The following is a 9,005-nucleotide window of genomic DNA, read 5'->3' as shown; positions in this document are numbered from 1 at the left end:
TTGATCGGGCAAGTGAACCTCTCCTATACCCGACTTTTTGTTAAAGTACTTTGAAAAAGTCAAACATTTCCGAATTATTGAAAATTTACAGATGACATGGAGAGAGGTTTTGAAATTAAGCCGTACCTAATTTTGTGATATTTTCTCCGATTTGCTTCAAATTTTCAGCGTAAATATGGGCGGCGTCTACACAAACATCCGCTATATTATTATTCGATATTTGGTTAGGGATGGGGATGTCCCTTTGCCCGACTTAGAGTACTGATATAAACAGAAAATGACATATCTCTTTATGGTTCTAACATACCTCTAGATTTATAATTTTATGAAAATCGTAAAAACTTACGTTGTCTACACCCAAAAAAAGTAAACAGTTTTATAGGAAATATGAACTTTCTCGTGCGAAAATTGAACTAAATTGTACTTCACATTTTGAGATTTGCACAAAGAGTTGTTAAAACCAGGAAAATTTAAAGCCCTGTACAAGTATATAGAGAAGTAAGTTCGGCCGGGCCGAATCTTAAATACCCACCACCATGGATAAAATATTACAATTTCCTTTAAAATTTCAGGGGGGTTTGATGACAGATATTCTATGCAGAGCAGATTTTATCTATGAAGACTATATCAGATTCTGGATTTAAAAGAAACATCTCTTGTAAGTGTGCAAGAAAATGATGAACTAACGCCTTGATTAGAAATCTAAAATCTGTAGATTTTCACCCCATTATTTAAATGATTACAAGAAATAAAATCTGGAAAACATTCAGTGTCAAGCAATTTTCAAGATCAGTGCGCCTTCTATACCCTCAAGAAGGGAAATTGGTCTAAAGATACAGTCAAAATTTGGTCAAGGGAAAACGCGTGTAAATCGGTGAAATCGTTTATTTAAAAAATCAAATTAAATTTCTTTTTCAATTAGTATAAAATACAGGAAAAATATTCATTTAGGCTTTCGCTTTTCCAAATCCGAATTGCCGGACCTCACGCTTGACACCTGCCATCCGATTTTGTACAGCCACCTTGTCCACCTTGTCCACCTCCTTCGCCGCAGAAAGCCAGTTTGCCATGAACTGCTGCTCATCCTTAGCAGTTTTTTTGGTCTTCTTTAGGTTCCGCTTGGCAATAGCCCAGTATTTCTCAACTGGGCGGAGCTCTGGCGTGTTGGGAGGGTTCTTGTCCTTGGGAACCACCTGCACGTTGTTGGCGGCGTACCACTCCATGGCCTTTTTACCGTAATGGCAAGATGCCAAATCCGGCCAAAACAGTACGGAACAACCGTGTTTCTTCAGGAAAGGCAGCAGACGTTTATTCAAAAACTCTTTCACGTAAATTTCTTGGTTGACAGTCCCGGAAGCTATGAAAATGCTACTTTTCAAGCCACAGGTACAGATGGCTTGCCAAACCAGATATTTCTTTGCGAACTTTGACAGTTTTATGTGCTTGAAAATATCTGCTACCTTTCCCCTTCCTTTTGCCGTATAAAACTCCTGTCCCGGAAGCTGCTTGTAGTCGGCTTTGACGTAGGTTTCGTCGTCCATTACCACGCAGTCAAACTTCGTCAGCATCGTCGTGTACAGCCTCCGGGATCATCGCGATTTGGAGTCACTACCTTCTTGTAAGTCGATAGTCCGGCTCTTTTTTGGCTCGATGCACTGTTGTAGACGATACACCCAGCTTATTTGCGGCATCTCGGAGAGAGAGGTTAGGGTTTCGCTTGAAACTACCGGCAACTCTCTTTGTCGTCTCAGCGGCTTCCGGTTTTCGATTTCCCCCCGATCCAGACTTCCTGGCTGTCGACAAACGTTCCCCAAACACTTTAATTACATTTGGCAACTTTGTTGATTTGGCAACTTTTAGCGATTTTGCCAGCTTTGCGTGCGAGTAGCTCGGATTTTCGCGATTCGCGAGCAAAATGTTGATACGCTGCTCTTCTTGCGTGGACGGCATTTTGACAACTGAAGAGTGAATTCCAAAATCAAAGTAGGAGCAACATTCTACAAACACACACGTTCAAAATGAGGGGTGTTCAGGTTTTTTAAATGCAAAATTTGAAAGAAATACGTCAAGTTTAGAGATTCGAAAATGAAAATAATTTTAGCGGCAAAACTCGAACTTAATGACCGCTTTTATTTTTGAAAGTATCCGTCAAACTACTACTACTTATTACTAAACAGGAACTAAACTTATTTTTCCCTTTCTTCCTAAATATTTTGGCTTACTAATCGTACGTTCCGATTTCTTTTGGCAAAAACACATGCCGTTTAAATAATAGCCTTATAAACGTGCCAAGCGCATACCAAAACAAATGAACGCATACAACAGTTTTCCGAACCAACATAACATACAAGCAGTTTCACAGAAATTGCTCTTTTTGGATTCTCTCGCTGTGTTATGTTGATATCTTTCGTCAACCCTCCCGCAAGAAGGTAGTGACTCCAAATCGCGATGATAAACAAAATACGACGGCCAAAGCGCGATCGCGGAGGCTGTACACGACTATGCTGACGAGGTTTGACTGCGTGGTAATGGACGCCGAAACCTACGTCAAAGCCGACTACAAGCAGCTTCCGGGACAGGAGTTTTATACGGCAAAAGGAAGGGCAGATATTTTCAAGCACATAAAACTGTCAAAGTTCGCAAAGAAATATATGGTTTGGCAAGCCATCTGTACCTGTGGCTTGAAAAGCAGCATTTTCATAGCTTCCGGGACTGTCAACCAAGAAATTTACGTGAAAGAGTGTTTGAATAAACGTCTGCTGCCTTTCCTGAAGAAACACGGTTGTTCCGTACTGTTTTGGCCGGATTTGGCATCTTGCCATTACGGTAAAAAGGTCATGGAGTGGTACGCCGCCAACAACGTGCAGGTGGTTCCCAAGGACAAGAACCCTCCCAACACGCCAGAGCTCCGCCCAATTGAGAAATACTGGGCTATTGTCAAGCGGAACCTAAAGAAGACCAAAAAACTGCTAAGGACGAGCAGCAGTTCAAGGCAAACTGGCTTTCTGCGGCGAAGAAGGTGGACAAGGTGGCTGTACAAAATCTGATGGCAGGTGTCAAGCGTGAGGCCCGGCAATTCGGATTTGGAAAAGCGAAAGCCTAACTGAATATTTTTCCTGAATTTTATACTAATTGAACTTGAAAAAGAAATTTAATTTGATTTTTTAAATAAACAATTTCACCTATTTACACGTGTTTTCCCTTGACCAAATTTTGACCGTATCACCCTTTATGTGTCCCAAACATTTAATGCTTGTTCAGCAACATTACATTTTGGCATTTAAATATATGTGTTAAAAAAATTGTGCCCGAAACACATTTTGTTTATATGGGAACATATTTTTCTAACAGTGTGGTATTTCAATGAAATGCTGCATACAAATGAAATAAAACAATCCCACTTAATTTAATCTCATAATTTTCTCGTTAAAAAATGAATATTGAATCCTACATTAGTTCCCCCTTTTATAAACCATGGCATGAAACTGTCATCATGGTTTTTTCGAGTTTTCTTAACCATAGGTAATCTGCTTATAAATCGTATGTTCCTTCATCTCTTATTTGCTGTACGCCATCACGTTATCATATCTGCAAAGGCTTTCGTGTTTTTTTTCCTGCTTAGATTAATATTTGACATGTGTCATATTCATACTATTGAGGTTATATGAGCTTATTTGTAAAAAGGATTCACGTCTACTTGTTGACGGTAAGTGTACGCCTCACAGACTTTAAGTACTCTCTACCACAGGATAGAGTATGTAATAATTTTGTCATTCTGTTTGTAAGAATACGTGCTTTTGATCACGATGAAATCTTCATGCTACATTCACACTGGGCAAATATTAGCTGAACTCGAAAAGGAATTCATTGCCTTATTAAAAATCAACTAGCATTTTAAAATCATATTGAAAATCATGGTGGGAGTATTTTACGAAACCCTTATTCAGTTTTTGCGAAAATGATCATGGAATCGAATAAAAATTGCAATCGTACTTTTTGTTTATTTATTTCATAAAATTCTAACTCCATTAGAATTTTTATACCCTCCACCACAGAATGGGGGCTATATTTGTCATTCCTTTTGTAACACATAGAAATATTGCTCTAAGACCCCATAAAGTACATATATTCTGGGTCGTGGTGAAATTCTGAGTCGATCTGAGCATGTCCGTCCGTCTGTTGAAATCACGCTAACTTCCGAACAAAACAAGCTATCGGCTTGAAACATGGTATAAGTAGTTGTTATTCATGTAGGTCGAATGGTATTGCAAATGGGCCATATTGGACCACTTTTAAGTATAGCCCCCATATAAACGGACCCTCAGATTTGGTCCGAACTTCGGAACAAACCAAGCTATCGAATTGAAACTTGGTATAAGTAGTTGTTATTCATGTATTTAGGTCGAATGGTATAGCAAATGGGCTTTATTGGACCACTTTTACGTATAGCCCTCATATAAACCGTCCCCCAGATTTGGATTGCGGAGCCTCTTAGAAAATCAAATTTCACCCGATCCGGTTGAAATTTGGTACGTGGTATGGTCTCGCAAAAATTGGTCCATATCGGTTCGTATTTGTATATAGCCCCCATATAAACCGATCATCAGATTTGAATTCCGGATTCTCTGGGAGGAACAAAATTCATCCGATCCGGTTGAAATTTGGTATGTGGTGTTAGTATATGATCTCTAATAAACATGCAAGAAGTGGTCCATATCAGTCCAAAGTTATATATAGCTCCCATATAAACCGATCACCAGATTTGAACTCCGGATCCTCTTGGAGGAGCAAATTTCATCCGATCCGGTTGAAATTTGGTACGTGGTGTACGTACATAGTTTTTAATAACCTTGCAAAAATTGGTCCATATCGGTCCATAATTATATATAGCCCCCATATAAACCGATCCCCAGAGTTGACCTCCGGAGCATTTTGGAGAATGCGATCCGGTTGAAATTTGGTAGGTGGTGTTAGTATCTGGTCTCTAACAACCATGCAAAAATAAACCGATCACCAGATTTGAACTCCGGATCCTCTTGGAGGAGCAAAATTCAACCGATCCGGTTGAAATTTGGTATGTGGTGTTAGTATATGATCTCTAATAAACATGCAAGAAGTGGTCCATATCGGTCCATAATTATATATAGCCCCCATATAAACCGATCCCCAGATTTGACCTCCGGATCATTTTGGAGAAGCACAATTCATCCGGTCCTGTTGAAATTTGGTACGTAGTGTTAGAATATGGTCTTTAAAAACCTTGCCAAAATTGGTCCATATCGGTTCATAATCATATATAGCCCCCATATAAACCGATCCCCAGATTTGCTTTTGGAGCCTCTTGAAGGAGAAAATTTCATCGATTTGGCACATTGTGCTAGTATATGACCGCTAACAACCGTGACTAACTAGGTCCATATCGATCTATAGTTATATGTAGCCCTCAGACACAAAAATTGGTCCATATCGGTTCATAATTGAATAAAGCCCCCACATAAGTCAAACATCATATTTCAATTCTGACTCTCTAATTACCGCGCAAAATTTCATATGGGTTCGTAATTATTTGTAGACTTTCCTATATATACCGGTCAAGATCTGAATTATATACGTATTTAATCTACCTTTTTTGTATAATATATACCACGTATGGACTAACTTATGGCATTTCGATTCGCAAAAAATATGTTGCCTTGGTGTTATACTACTTTTTCCCTCATTGTATTTTCGCCCAAATGATAGTGCCATTCCAAAGTTATTGTTAATTCCTAATATTGTGAGGGATACAGGGTCCAAAATCCATGAAATTAATAATGAATAAGGTATTGATGAGCGTAAGCCTAAAATTTATTACATACTAGTCCCAAGTGTAAGACTTCACCGCGTTATGATAGAGGCCCGAAAAACTACATAAATCGAAAAAAATTCCTTAGTTAAACTAACGCTAAATTTAACTTATTTTTTTTTGTTTGGAAAATGTTATTTGTTTGTAGTTAAATTTTATTATTTATTTCGAAATTTTCCTTTTTTAAGTATGACTTAAATATTTTATGAACTAAACATGGGTATAAGTTTAATGATCATACACATAAATTCGATATGAACTAAACCCAATAAAAAAATTTGGAAGTTCTTCCAAAGGCACAACTTTAAAAGCACTTCCAGAAGATGCACTCCCAATGATGTTCTTTATTTTAACTACCCAGGGAAGTTCTTTTAATTAAATTGTTTATAACTTGGTTTTTTCATACTTTTAATGGATAATTTTAACTTTTTTGTTTCAAATAGGTTAAAAACATAATAAGAATTCATAAAATGGTACAAACAATTCAATTTTGTCGAAAAAAATGCTAAATTCCATCCGAAAAAATTGTGAATTTTTGAAAATATTTGAAGTCAAAAGTTTCCGACAAGCATTAGAATTCATTAAAAATTATGAAAAATTATAATAATTATTTATTTGACAAAATAACACAGAATTTTTTAATTCACATCCAAAACATTGAATTCGGATCACATCTAAAGAATTGATGCAAATTCAGTGAAACGGCTGTTGAAATGGAGGACTTCCGTCCTATGACAAGCCCGTGTTAAATTCATCGCTTCTGCGTCAATTTTGCACCACTTCCGGATCCAAAAAGAACATTTTCATTACTTTTTTGGCGACGATTTTTTTGCTGGGAAGCAAAGGAAAATTTTCCGGAAGTGGTGCAAAATTGGTGCAGAAGCGATGAATTTAACATGGGCTTGTCATAGGACGGATGTCTACCATTTCAACAGCCATTGCACTGCATTTGTATCACTTCTTAAGGTGTGATTTGAATTCAGTGGTTTGGATGTGTAGTAAAAAATTGTGTAACATTTTGCCAAATAAATCATTTGTATAATTTTGTTTTTGATTTTGAATGCATTCTAACGCTTGTCTGAAACGTTTGACCTCAAATATTTTCAAAAATGTGAATTTTTTGTAGATTGGATTTAGCATTTTTTTCGTCAAAATTTAAAGTATTTGTACCATTTTGTAATTCTTACTCTGTTTTTAACTTATTTGAAACAAAAATAAAGTAAAATTACCCACTAAAAATATGAAAAAAAGCGAGTTATAAGAAATGGTATTAAAAGAACTTCCTGTGTAGTTAAAAATAGAGAACATCATTGGGAGGACAGTTTTGGAAGTGCTTTTACCCACTAAAAATATGAAAAAAGCGAGTTATAAGAAATTGTATTAAAAGAACTTCCTGTGTAGTTAAAATAGAGAACATCATTGGGAGGACATTTTTGGAAGTGTTTTTGAATTTGTGCCTTTGAAACAACTTCCAAATTGTTTTGCTGGGAAGTATATACGGCCGTGGGTTTGGCCAGGCCGAATCTTATGTACCCTCCACCATGGATTGCGTAGAAACTTCTACGAAAGACTGTCATCCACAAATTTCAACTCACTCGGATGAAATTTGCTCCTCCAAAACCAAATCTCGGGATCAGTTTATATGGGGGCTATAAATGATTATGGACTGATATGGACCATTTTTGGCATGGTTGTTAAATATCATATACTACCACCACGTACCAAATTTCAACCAGATCGGATGAATTTTGCTTCTCCAAAAGGAACCGGAGGTCAAATAGGGGGATCGGTTTATATGGGGGCTATATATAATTATGAACCGATGTGGACCAATTTTTGCATGATTGTTAGAGACCATATACTAACACCATGTACTAAATTTCTGCCGGATCGGATGAAATTTGCTTAGAGGCAAATTGTCATTCCGTTTGTAATACATCGAAATATCGATCTTCGACTATATAAAGTATTTATGCTCTTGATCAGGGAGAAATTGAAAGACGATATAAGCATGTCCGTCTGTCCATCTGTCTGTCTGTTGTAATCACGCTACAGTCTTTAATAATGGCGCTATTGTCCTGAAATGTGACACAGACTTGTCTTCTGTCTGCACGCAGGCAAAGTTCGAAGATGGGCTATATCGGTCCAGATTTTGATATAGCTCCCATATAAACGAATCTCCCGATTTGGGGTCTCGAGCTTCTAGAAATCGTATTTTTTTCGATTTGCCTGAAATTGGAAATCTACACTGTTAGAAAAATATGTTTTTCATATGTTCCGATATAAACAAAATGTGTTTCGGGCACGATTTTAAACCACAATATATTTAAGTGCGAACATGTAATGTTCCTAAACTAACACTAAATGTTTGGGACATCTATGTTAATATGTTAGAATATATTATGTTTGGGGCATCAATGTTTCATAAAAATCATATGTGTGAATACAAACATATATAAATTTACAAATTTCAACTAAACATACATATGTTGTGATATTTTATTCAAAGCGACAGAGAGAGTATAGAGAGAAATAGAGATGGAAACCGGGAGAGTTGACGAAAGATATCAATATAACACAGCAAAAGAGTCAAAAGAGAACAATTTCTGTGAAACCGCTTGTATGTTATTTCGGAAAACTGTTTTATGATAAGGCCAAAAATTTTATATGTTTAAGTCTAAATATTATTTAATTTGAATAAAGAGAATATACATTCTGAACCAAGAGAATAGACTTTTGAAAAACAAACAGCTTATGTTTTCGCCTTGAGAGCAGCATTTTATGTATGTGTGGACATGTGTTTTGTTTATCATTTTGGCATTATGGGCACAATTTTTTTCTTGGTTCGTTAAAAGAAATCAGGGGTCTTCATAAAAATAACGAAAGGGCACTATACTCTTTTTAGAGTTGGGACAGTAAAATGAAATAAGGAGGAAATAGTGAAAAATTACACAGTAAAATGTAAAAAAACAAACTTTAGTTCCTCTTTATTAAAAAGTAGTCCACGAGGAGTTGACGGACACCATCAAATATAAAAGCGGGCATTAAGTTCGAGTTTTACAGCTAAAACAATTTAAAAAGTTTATTTTCTTTAAAATGAATTATTAAAGAAAAATAAAAGGAATTTTAGAGCGATGGTGTTAAATGCTAGTAAAAAACT

This window comes from Haematobia irritans, chromosome 4 (assembly GCF_050003625.1).
Source record: "Haematobia irritans isolate KBUSLIRL chromosome 4, ASM5000362v1, whole genome shotgun sequence".
Classification (NCBI taxonomy): domain Eukaryota; kingdom Metazoa; phylum Arthropoda; class Insecta; order Diptera; family Muscidae; genus Haematobia; species Haematobia irritans.
This window is presented reverse-complemented; position numbering follows the sequence as displayed.